Here is a 12,867-nt window from a genome sequence, read left to right on the forward strand (position 1 = left end):
CATGTACCGCAACCGCAAGTCCTACCACTCCCTCAACATCCAGATGGTGTGCAATGCTAAGACATACATCACGGACATAGTGGCACAGTACCCGGGAAGCACACATGACTCCTTCATATTCCGGCACAGCGGCCTCCACACATGACATGACATGTCCGACACATTTCCTTCATTGCGGCCAATGTTGTGGAGCTGGAGTTGCATTGCCCCTTGGCGTCGTGCCTGCAGTTGATGGATGCTCAGCATCCGGCGCTCTATGCTCTGCCCTGGCACGCGCACAGCCATCCCCCTCCTGCCACTGCGTGCTGTGCTCTGCTGGCGAACCCTGCCATGCCTGCTGTGCTGCCTGGCCACAGTGGGTGTGCGCACTGTCTCCGCACTAGCAGCACCAGATGTTGAGGGTCCCGCTGGTGGTGGTGCTGCGGTTGACAATGGTGCAGCGCCTGATGGTGCTGGCGCAGATGGTGCTGGTCTGGCAGCAGGGATTGGTGCAGCGCCTGATGGTGCTGGCGCAGATGGTGCTGGTCTGGCAGCAGGGATTGGTGCAGCGCCTGATGGTGCAGGATGTGTGGCTGTTGGCACCTCCTCTGCATCCTCTGGTGCCTCGTCTATGTGCAGCCTGTCGCTGTCGCTGCTGTTGTTGTCAGCGCCACCTGTGAGGGGAAGTGGACCTAGATTAATTGCATGTAGCTGTCACACATGCAGTTGCTACATGCATGCTGGCTGACATTCCCTGACTGGCTGTGGCATTGCGTACTTTGGGACATGTCTGGCTGCATTGGGGTTTTTGTACATTGTGGGCAGACTACATGTCCCACAATGCTTTTGGGCATTACCTAATGTGCATGGATTGCATGACTTGGGTTGATTATGGGAGGCTATAGGGTCATGGCCATTGTCAGGGGACAGGGTCGCAGTCGCATGCCACTTACCTTGGCTGTCTTGGGTGGGTTGGGATGAGTCCAGAGTGATGACCCCTATACACGCCTCTGCCTCAAGTGTGTCCTCCACACGGTCCTCCAAGGGGGTGTTGGGAGGGACTGTAGGATCTCCACCTCCAGTAGCCAGGGTCTCGCCCAGCCTCTCTGCCACCCTCTCCTTGGCACGACCTCGGAGGTCGTACCACCTCTTTTTTAGCTCCTCGAGCGGCCTGTGTGTCGCGCCCACAGCGTTGACTTTTGCGCCAATCCCCAGCCACAGTCGGCGTTTCTCCGCTTCAGGCACCCTCCTGGAGTCCTTTCCAAATACTTTTGTGTAGTTTTCTACCACTCCCTCTATCAGGTGCTCCAACTCCTGCTCACTAAATTTGAGCTTCCGCTTGCGCCCGGTGTCACTGTGTTCCCTGGTGCTGCATCCTCTGCCATTGCTGCAGTCACAAAAGAGAGGATTTCAAGGTTTGGAGGTGTTCTGGAAGGAGCTCTGTGAGATGCAGCCTCGAGATCTGCCTCACTGTTCTGTTTGGGGGTGGGAACTGCCAGCTTCCTGGTTGTGATGTCATCACTGTGCTCGAAAAGCGACTTCCCATTTTAGCGATCTCGCTATTAGCGAGATCGCATTTAGCAAACTCGCTAATAGCGATATCGCAATTCCTACACGGATTTTGACGGAAATAGCGATTTTCTAGCGATTTTAGAAATTCGCTAACGCTTTTTGCGGCCGCGTGCAAATCGCTTTATTTTCTTCCAGATTTTGATGAATGCCGGTCTGCGAATTCTAAATTGCGATTCGCTGTCAATCGCTATTTAGAATTCGCAGAATTCGGTTTTCATGAATCAGGCTGTAAATGACCATAGGATAGGGACCATTGTATTTAAAAAGTAGGAAATGTGTTTTAACCTTTTCATGTCTGGTAGTGAAAAACTCCTAAATGTGTTTTTCAATATTTTAAGACCTATCCTATATATTGAATAACAATGGGTTGCCTTATTACATTTATTAAGTGCTAACGTTCTATTCCTCCCAAGAGGAAGCACTTGAGACTTTGAGTTACTTTCTAAACAACAGGGAACAACCAGTGAGAGTGCCTACGGATTTTATCATCTCTTTGGCAAAATTAGCACTCCAAAAAAACTTTTTCATGTTTGGCTCTGATTTCTTTTACCAAATCAAAGGGGTAGCCATGGGTTGCCCCTTTGCGCCAGAACTGGCGGTTCTTTTCATGGGCCTCTTTGAGGCAAAATTCATCATAGACAACAATCCATTCAAAGATTGTATCAGTCATTATATGCGTTATATTGACGACGCATTTTTTATTTGGAATGGAACAGAAGAACACCTAAACCAGTTTTTGGAATGGTTGAATAGACGGACCCAGGACATAAAATTCACTATCAACTATAACAACCACCAAACTACTTTTTTGGATGTGAAAGTCTATGCACTGGAAGGAAAATTGGCAACAACGCTATTCAGAAAAGCAACAGACCGAAATCGGGCATTACATTACACCAGTAATCACCCAAGAAATCTTCGCCAAAATCTTCCTTTTGGCCAATTTTTAAGAATCAGGCGTAATTGCTCAGCCAAAGATGAATATTTTGATCACGCCCAAAAACTGTTGGAACGTCTTATGGATCGTGGGTATCCTAAAAAATTGCTTAAGAATGCCATGCGTAGAGCATGGTGGACCCCTCGAGAGACCCTGCTGGAAAAGAGGAATAAGCGAAGTCTTGAAAGAACAGTTTGCGTCACGACTTTTTGCCCACACGCAAATCAACTTAAGAAAACCATCAACCAGAACTGGCACTTAGTAAGGCACCTTGAAGACAGCTTACTTCAACCACCATTGTTTGCGTTTAAAAAAGAAAAAAGCATTGCAAACTTCTTAGTTCGCGCAGCAGTCCCTTCAAAGGAGCCACCCACATTAAGAAATTTGTTGGGCTTACAGCCCATACGGGGTCATCATAAATGTGGCACCTGTGTGTGCTGCGACAAAACGATTGAAGGTGACGTTTTTTCATACAATGGAGTTTTTTGGAAGCACCAGACATTTACTAACTGTAAATCTAAAAATGTCGTTTACGGAATTTTATGCCCCTGCCAAAAACTTTATGTTGGCAAAACATCCCAGGAAATCAGACAGCGCATCAGTCAACACAAATCTCGAGTGAGAAAAGTTGTTGCAAATGCACCACTTGTTAATCATTGGATTTCTGCGGGACACACGGAACAAGACATAAAATGGACTGTTCTGTCCAAAGTGGATTTAGACATAAGGGGCGGCGACATTGAAGAAAAATTGTGTCAGCGTGAAGCTATCCTTATTCTAAAATTCAATACGGTCCTTAATGGGTTAAATGAATTATCAGAAGTCTCACGAGCACTCTAAAAAAGATACGTGCCACCATAGTTTCACCGTCAAACTACAATTCCCAGCTTCCCCCTATGGTCATGTGACTTAAATCTCGCGCACTGTTTGCCTTCACTCGATCACCGGGTCTGAATCTGCAACACGTATACCGGCATGCGGAAGACTGCGAGAAGCCCCGGTTAACGTTGCAAGAGAAGCCAACACAAGGTAACTACAGCATGTCTTTTCTGTGCGACGTTTAACATGACCGTCTAGCTCTCGAACGCATGAATTAACACACGCCTCCCGATTCCCTTCCAGCCAAAGGCTCTGCATGGGCGATTCCAACTAAAAACATTCGGAACGGGACCCTGAGTCATTCCGCGTCCCAGAGGTATTTTGCTTTTCATTAATGTTTTTAAAAAACCAGTTCATGGTTAAACTCCGTTTAGCGCAAAAATCCATGGTTGTTATGTCTTCCATTTTTATAGCCTCACAAAAAAGCGCCTTATCAAGATGGTCCCCTGATTTTCAGTTTCGAACGCAGCACCCTTGGATCTAATCACACCTGATCCAGGTACATTTTTTCATCTAAACACCCCATACATGACTGCAGGTTTTGTTAGTGATGTTTTACTAAACTCAGGCTAATTCTTTGTTCACAGCACATCCCCGTGCCCCAACACTGATTACACTCAGGTAGGAGGCGATGTTTGGTTTTGTAGGTCGCTGTTTTGATTGCATAAAGACAAGTATACTAAAAGGAATTCTTTTCCTTTTTTCAGATTTTCGGTCCTGATGAGAATCGGACAAAGGGTCCGATTCGAAACGCGTCGACCTTGTATACCTCTTGTTGTCTAGGTTTTGTGGTCAGAAAGGAACTTTATACATCTTGTTTGTTATACAAGCGTTGTGATATTGAGTATTCTTCAATACTTCTAATGCCATTTGTGATTTGCTTTCAACTTGGTTTTCCTGACCTCATTCATTTTCTTGTTCGTTTTGTCTCACATGCACAATGTTGATTATGGTATGTATGGAATGTGAGTGTGAATGTGGTACGACTGTTATATGAAAGGTTGTGTTCACTACACGGACTATTTGTCCTACTGTAAACTATTCTGTCTATCTTTTGTTGGTGTTCTTTATATATATACATGTAAAAAGCATTTTTCTATTGTGTGTTAATATGTACAAAAAATAAGATTTTTCAAATATATAGAAATAAATACAATTGATTCAGTTCAAAAGCCGACTAGCAATTGAATCATTGTTAGTTTGGGTTCTAATTGTTCTTTCTGTGAAATCAGTCACAGTATTTGCCCTTCTGTTGTTTATTCAACGTTCTATTGGGAGCAGGTGCAAATATCATGTTTAGACTCAAATGGATTGTAATAAAAAATCCCCTTTAATGGCAAAGTTCAATTTCAGAAAGTTGACATTTCCCTGTGCTAACCATCTGTTCTTCTACCAGTGTCCTGGGTCACATGACTGTGAATAGCTCCTATCTGAAAAGATAAAAGTCTGAATTGTGTACATGTTTTTTAAAGATTGGTGCTAGAGGCTAAGGCTAAGCACAATTATGAACGATGCATACATATTTGCAGTCTTTTTTAACATAGTGTGAGCAGAGTGAAGCTGATTTGGTCCATGTCTACGCCTGAAACTGAAGTATATTAGTTAGTCAGATTTCATGATTTAGAACGCAATTTTCAGTTTCCCCTTCTCCTACACTAGGAAGACATTTTTTTAACTTTTTATTAAAAGTTTTATAGATGTATGCAGTCAGACAAGCAACTTCTATATTGACTTTGTAAAATATTCACATTAATCATAAAAACAATTACAACAGGAAAGCACTTTATTGTTGTTTAACTGTGTACCTTAGTCGAAGGCTGGCTGATGAAAAATCTAAGTATATTTTATTAATGGATGCAAGAGCTAATTAACTGAGGTTCCTCTGAAGGGATTAGGAATTGGGCAAAAGGTGACTACGCTGGTGACAAACCAAACTACATTTTATCAATGGGTGCAAGAGCTAATTAACTAATGTTCCACAGGAAGGATTGAGAATCGGGTTAGAGGTGACACTAATACATTTAATGAATGCATGGGTAATTAGGAACTTCTTCAGAGTTTTCTTTTCAGGCTTAAATTTCACAACTTGAAACTATGGAAACTAAGCTTGGTTTCCCTGTTAAAAAAGAACAAACATAAGGGTTATTTCCATTGCACCAACCATTCTGGATAAAGGATCCAAGGGAATGCAAAATAATTAACTGAACACTAAAGATTATTATCTATTCCATCTCGATTCTTAGGTTACACACTCTAATGTGATCCATGTTCAATTTCCCGTCATTTATTCATTGATCGGACAAAGCCACAAAGTCAAGCGGACAGATATTCTTAAAATCTTTCAAGATTCATCACAGGGGCAACATTTTTATATTGCTGCATACAATTGAGCACAGCAAGAAACATTTATTTTTGTTGCATTTTTACTTTAATTGATTAACTTTTACAATGAAATAAAGACTTTGGGACTCTGTGCCAGCTCAGCACAGCCAAAGCTGTGCATGGATCGCCCAACAGATTACCAGTTGAATTTGTGTCTGGTCGGTTTTTCCTGTCTTTTTTTTGCTATTCCCACGGCGGTGCCCTGAAAGTGGGCACCAGCAATGGAAACGCAAAAGAAGTTCCAGAATGGCACGGGTTGTGAAGTCTATGCTGCCCTGAACTTGGGGTGGATGCAAACTGGGGGCATATGTTATGCCCCCCTGAATTCATCCCTTTGATGGTGGGGGTATTGGGGCCCTGTGGGTCCCCCTATGTTTCCCCTCCACCAGCCTTTTCATGGCATGCAGCCTTACATATTATATAGGCCTGTGCGCTGCATCACCTCCAGGGAATGGCTGTTCCCTGGTGTAGCCAGCGCTGCGGTGATGGTCCAAAAAGCTGCCTCGTGATAGGGCAGACGCAGGACCGCCATCGCTGCGTCACCATGAGTCTGGCGGTCAAAGACTGCCAGACTCATATTCGGCCCTTTAGATTCTTCTCAATTCACAGGTAGCCTGGCATCCTACATGCTCATTTGACCCCCGATAATAAAACAACGTTGACTCCTACAGCCACCGACAGCCTTTCAAACGCCACTCATTTGGTACTGAGGTACTTGGGGAAGAGAAATGTTTGGAAACTTCAGATTGTAACCATGGGCCTTGTAGTTCTGTTTTCGTTTGTTCCTATTGTTGCTTCTGTGACCCCAGACATTAGGGGTAGCAAGGACACTGTCCGGCATGCCAATAGGCACGCCAATGATAGCAGATGCTACCCATAAATGGCATCAATGCTGAATTGTGGCATTTGGATGCTCGCTGTTATTTTGATCAAGAATCAACACAAGTAGAAGTTTTGACTAATATCTCTTCTGCCTTTCCAAGTGTTATAGGACATTTTTCTCAACACACATCTAACCTATATGTAATAAAGGGTGGAAAAAGGGTATAGGTAAAACGTGAATGCCCATTACTAGATGAACTGGGCTATGAATGTTCAATAGATTATGCATTTCCAGTCTCTATTAAAAAAAAAGTAGATGTATTTTAAGACACAAAAGGCCAGATTTGTAAGAGAAGTTTGCATGCTTAATCCATCATTATTGACATAATGGTTAAGTGATGCTTGAGAACGTTGTGTTTTAAAGTTTTCAGGCGACATGCAGATGACAATATGCAATTTGTGCAAGAAGCTGCCATTAATCATGTGCAAAGCAAGGGGTAGAGCTACATTTTACATTACTAAGATAATGCGAAGAACTATGTATATGTTTAGCTGATATAAAATAAAAGTAGGACTTAAGAATATAAAATACAGAGTGAAAAGGGTTCGAGGCATTGCTTATAGTATTAAAAGTCAGCTGTGCAGTGACAGAACATTCAGAAACATTGATAGTTCTACTCACAGCAGCCTAAAAAGACATGATTGATTGAAAATATCCCAAACTCCATTTTCAGTATACTGGCATACTAATTCTCTGTTGAGGGTTTGTTGCAGAGCATCATTAAATCATATTAAGTAGAATGCTACAATAATTGTGAGAATAAACGTGGTTCGAATTTCCTATTGCAGTCTAGGTGTAACATTAATACTCGCTTCTAATACATTCTTACAGCTGATTTGTGAAGTTACAATTCCTCCTGACGGACCCTACCGTTAAACCAAGTCATAGGTGAATTATAATTGCATGTTAAACAATAAAGTATATAAATATCTGTTTAGCACTTTCTTCTGATGTGTTCCTTGAATAGTCAAAACATTAGCTGATAAGATGAAATTTAGGGCAGTATGTTTACTAATTTCACTGCTTGACATCACTTTAAGAAGGCAACCACATAAGGTTGTTCTCCTACACTCAGAACTACCATTGCTTTTGAAAGTAACATTTTAAACTTCTCAAATACATTCTGCAAAAAATGCCGCTTGTAGGAGATTTGATTTTCCCACTGCTGATGCCACATTTATTCTCCAAATGTGCAAGCATGTAATCGCTTCCATTATAGAAAGCAAGTGACCAATGAATTAAAATGGACCTAAAGGAAGGGTGATGATGTGACCATACACCATAAGGAATAAAATGTTTCCCACTGCACTTTCTAAAGCAATTGCAAGTCACTTTAGAATTATGTAGCTTAAAGGTGCTCAGCATTTGGTCCTAATATCTTACGCGGGCACAATAATTCTCAGTGAATTGCAATATCCTTCAAGAGCATGGTACGTTATCTTATAAACAATATATTTAATACTGACACGTGGCTATAAAGCCCTGCCAGTAACATCAGTATTACAAGTGAGTGTTAATACTAACAAGTCACTTGTATAATGGATAACAAGCATCCTGAAATGTCTGTATAGCCACACAATTTCAACAAGCCGACTCATTTAAATGTAAGTGAGTGCATGGTCACCAGCAGCATGCATATTTCCCTCTAACAGTAGTTCAATTGCATTTTCTCAGTGTCATTTTCTGGGAAGCCACTAATGACTTCCAGAATGTGAGATAAATAATATTGTCTTTCAGAAGCTTTACACCAAACAAAAAAATATCATGTCATTTTCTGGGGAGAGAGAGAGGAAAAGTGACCCTAGGGGAGCGATTAAACGTTGAAAAGGCCCAGTTATGGTTCTAGTACTGTACAGACATGCGGCATCACCTGCAGTATACATGGGGTAGGTTGCATTAGGGGGCATGACCAATGTAAAATGGGTAAGCATATTTAGGCTCCCAGTATCACTGCTCTTCCTCCAAATAGCAGCTCTTCTGACGATAGGAGGGCACTCCCCGAGATGGGCACAACCCCCATGCCTGACCTTTCGAGAATTGTTTTTGGCATCTTCCACTTCCAGAGATTGGCATGAGCTGAATTTTTCTTTTTTGCTAATGCACACCTCCAGTTCTTTTGCTGTAGGCGCATATAATGTCACTGACTCCTTGTCCACTTAAGGAATATGGGATGATTCATCATTTTTATTAAGTTGTATTACCACTATGGAATGGCAAATGGGTCAAATCCTCATGAGAAAACTGGTCGAAAAAAATCATGTTGTTCCACTTTACACAGTGGTTAATCCCATAATGTCTAATTTGATTAATTATATTTGCAGTGATATGATCAAGTACAAGACCATACCAACCTTTGTTTTGAGTAGCTATGACTTTAGTTTAGAAAATATCTACTTCAACCTTCTCATCTCTCTCCCAGATCAACTCGCAGACACACTCCATCCCTTTTAGATCTTCATGCTACTTCTTCCTACATCCCCTTTGCACCTACTCCTCCCAGTCTGCCTATAGTGTAGACTACCATTATCCACAGAGCTCTTTTGCATGCTAGCTAGGTTTTCAATATATAAGTCTCACTCACAAATATATATATACATACAATGCTTACAATTTCATTGTGTGTTTTACTAATTTGGAGTTACTTCAAGTTGGCGATATTTGTATTAATGTGTAGTTAAGAAGTATACAATACATCAATCAGACAATTATCATATGAAAAAATATGTTATATTGTTGCATAATAATTTCTATTAATGGTTAATAAAACAACTCCAACACAGACTATTTATCATCCTGATAAAAGGGAAGAATAAATTAAAAAAGAAAGCCAAATGGAGAAGAGGGAAAGGAAGAAGGAGAAAAATTAAGAAAAAAAGGAAAATGTCATGTTATATTCTCAATCAGAAAAATAACAAGACATTAAAACTTTAATTTATAGTTTCATTAGTATAGTAACATGCAAAATTGAACATTAAAGGATATGATCAAAATAAAGCATTAATGTATAATTTTTAAAGTTTGAGGGCCCTATGCAAAAACTGCTCTTTGTAGTAACATTTTGTAATACTACAAATAGTAGTACAAACAAACTGCAAAATGCTGTTGACACATTCCCTGTGAAGGTCTGCTTCTCCTCCTTTCCCATCTTTTTCTATGCAGAGATCTCCATCCGACTGCAAGGCCTCAACACACATAGGTATACATTTTGATAGTAAATGTGGGAGGGATGTAGGAGTGGCTAGAAAATTGAGAATATTACTACTGTAGAGTAAATAGGGGGTAGGATCGGGCTAAGGATGGTTAGGCGGTAGGGCATGCACCCATCATCAAAAGAGTAGGCCCACTCCTATTCATAAATTGCACTTCCATAGTTTATACTGCAATAAAGGACACAAAACGGTCGAAAATATGCTCCAACATTACACATGGTCACTTACAGGTACTGCAATATACTCCATATAATACAATGGAGGTAAGGACCTAAAATAGACCCACATAGGAAACAATGTTATTACGTTAATATATTTTACCTTTTTATAATCTAAATATTTGTATTTTATAGTTAAAAAAATAGATCATTTTAAAAAATTTGATTTATTTATTAAAAGTTAAATAGGTTATATTAAAATCTAAATATCAAAAATAGAAAATGAAACTTACTTGAGATCATTTACATGCACGTCTTTTATTATTTTCAAATATATTAAATAAATACACTTTAAACTCTAGTTGAGGATTGTAATTTATCAAAAATCTTTTCAAATATAATATTTATTTAATGTGAAATAAATACAAGAACCAAGATGCTAAGCAGCGTACACGCCCAAGGGCGGGACTTTATAAACATTGAAAACGAGCATGAGATGTCAAGTAGCTGTTACGCCCTTTCAGTGCCTGCCTTTGAAGAAGGGAACATTTCCTGAAACGCGTCGGCAAATAGGCACCAAGAAAACATTGCTTGTACTCTGCGCCGATATATGCTGCTGCTTGCTGATTAAAGAAAGGTGAAATACATAACGTCGAGTGGGCGCTTCAAGCGTTTGAGCAACCTATGGATGGATGTGTAGTGGCCCGCTCATGGCCACGAAGCGGCCCCCCTGCTGACGGTGCAGGACCGGTGTCTGAAGTTGTAAACACCAAAAGGAACGACGTTACCTGATTAGTAGGCACAAGTAAAGCAGCAAATACGGTGCAGTTTGAAACACGCAACCCAAAGGTACTTTAATTTGGAAGATGCCCTAAACAGCTACAACTACGAAAAGTTTTATTTAAAAGCATACAAGAACCAAGATGCTAAGCAGCGTACTCGCCCAAGGGCGGGACTTCATAAACATTGAAAACAAGCATGAGATGTCAAGTAGCTGTTACGCCCTTTCACTGCCTGCCTTTGAAGAAGGGAACATTTCCTGAAACGCGTCGGCAAATAGGCACCAAGAAAACATTGCTTGTACTCTGCGCCGATATATGCTGCTGCTTGCTGATTAAAGAAAGGTGAAATACATAACGTCGAGTGGACGCTTCAAGCGTTTGAGCAAACTATGGATGGATGTGTAGTGGGCGGCCCGCTCATGGCCACGAAGCGGCGCCCCTGCTGACGGTGCGGGACCGGTGTCTGAAGTTGTAAACACCAAAAGGAACGACGTTACCTGATTAGTAGGCACAAGTAAAGCAGCAAGTACGGTGCAGTTTGAAACACGCAACCCGAAGGTACTTTAATTTGGAAGATGCCCTAAACAGCTACAACTACGAAAAGTTTTATTTAAAAGCATACAAGAACCAAGATGCTAAGCAGCGTACATGCCCAAGGGCGGGACTTCATGAACATTGAAAACGAGCATGAGATGTCAAGAAGCTGTTACGCCCTTTCAGTGCCTGCCTTTGAAGAAGGGAACATTTCCTGAAACACGTCGGCAAATAGGCACCAAGAAAACATTGCTTGTACTCTGCGCCGATATATGCTGCTGCTTGCTGATTAAAGAAAGGTGAAATACATAACGTCGAGTGGGCGCTTCAAGCGTTTGAGCAACCTATGGATGGATGTGTAGTGGCCCGCTCATGGCCACGAAGCGGCCCCCCTGCTGATGGTGCGGGACCTGTGTCTGAAGTTGTAAACACCAAAAGGAACGACGTTACCTGATTAGTAGGCAGAAGTAAAGCAGCAAATACGGTGCAGTTTGAAACACGCAACCCGAAGGTACTTTAATTTGGAAGATGCCCTAAACATCTACAACTACGAAAAGTTTTATTTAAAAGCATACAAGAACCAAGATGCTAAGCAGCGTACACGCCCAAGGGCGGGACTTCATGAACATTGAAAACGAGCATGAGATGTCAAGAAGCTGTTACGCCCTTTCAGTGCCTGCCTTTGAAGAAGGGAACATTTCCTGAAACACGTCGGCAAATAGGCACCAAGAAAACATTGCTTGTACTCTGCGCCGATATATGCTGCTGCTTGCTGATTAAAGAAAGGTGAAATACATAACGTCGAGTGGGCGCTTCAAGCGTTTGAGCAACCTATGGATGGATGTGTAGTGGCCCGCTCATATCCACGAAGCGGCCCCCCTGCTGACGGTGCGGGACCTGTGTCTGAAGTTGTAAACACCAAAAGGAACGAAGTTACCTGATTAGTAGGCAGAAGTAAAGCAGCAAATACGGTGCAGTTTGAAACACGCAACCCGAAGGTACTTTAATTTGGAAGATGCCCTAAACAGCTACAACTACGAAAAGTTTTATTTAAAAGCATACAAGAACCAAGATGCTAAGCAGCGTACACGCCCAAGGGCGGGACTTCATAAACATTGAAAACGAGCATGAGATGTCAAGTAGCTGTTACGCCCTTTCAGTGCCTGCCTTTGAAGAAGGGAACATTTCCTGAAACGCGTCGGCAAATAGGCACCAAGAAAACATTGCTTGTACTCTGCGCCGATATATGCTGCTGCTTGATGATTAAAGAAAGGTGAAATACATAACGTCGAGTGGGCGCTTCAAGCATTTGAGCAACCTATGGATGGATGTGTAGTGGCCCGCTCATGGCCACGAAGCGGCCCCCCTGCTGATGGTGCGGGACGGGTGTCTGAAGTTGTAAACACCAAAAGGAACTACGTTACCTGATTAGTAGGCACAAGTAAAGCAGCAAATACGGTGCAGTTTGAAACACGCAACCCGAAGGTACTTTAATTTGTAAGATGCCCTAAACAGCTACAACTACGAAAAGTTTTATTTAAAAGCATACAAG

The sequence above is a fragment of the Lissotriton helveticus genome, chromosome 8 (genome assembly GCF_964261635.1).
Source record: "Lissotriton helveticus chromosome 8, aLisHel1.1, whole genome shotgun sequence".
NCBI classification, from domain to species: Eukaryota; Metazoa; Chordata; class Amphibia; order Caudata; family Salamandridae; genus Lissotriton; species Lissotriton helveticus.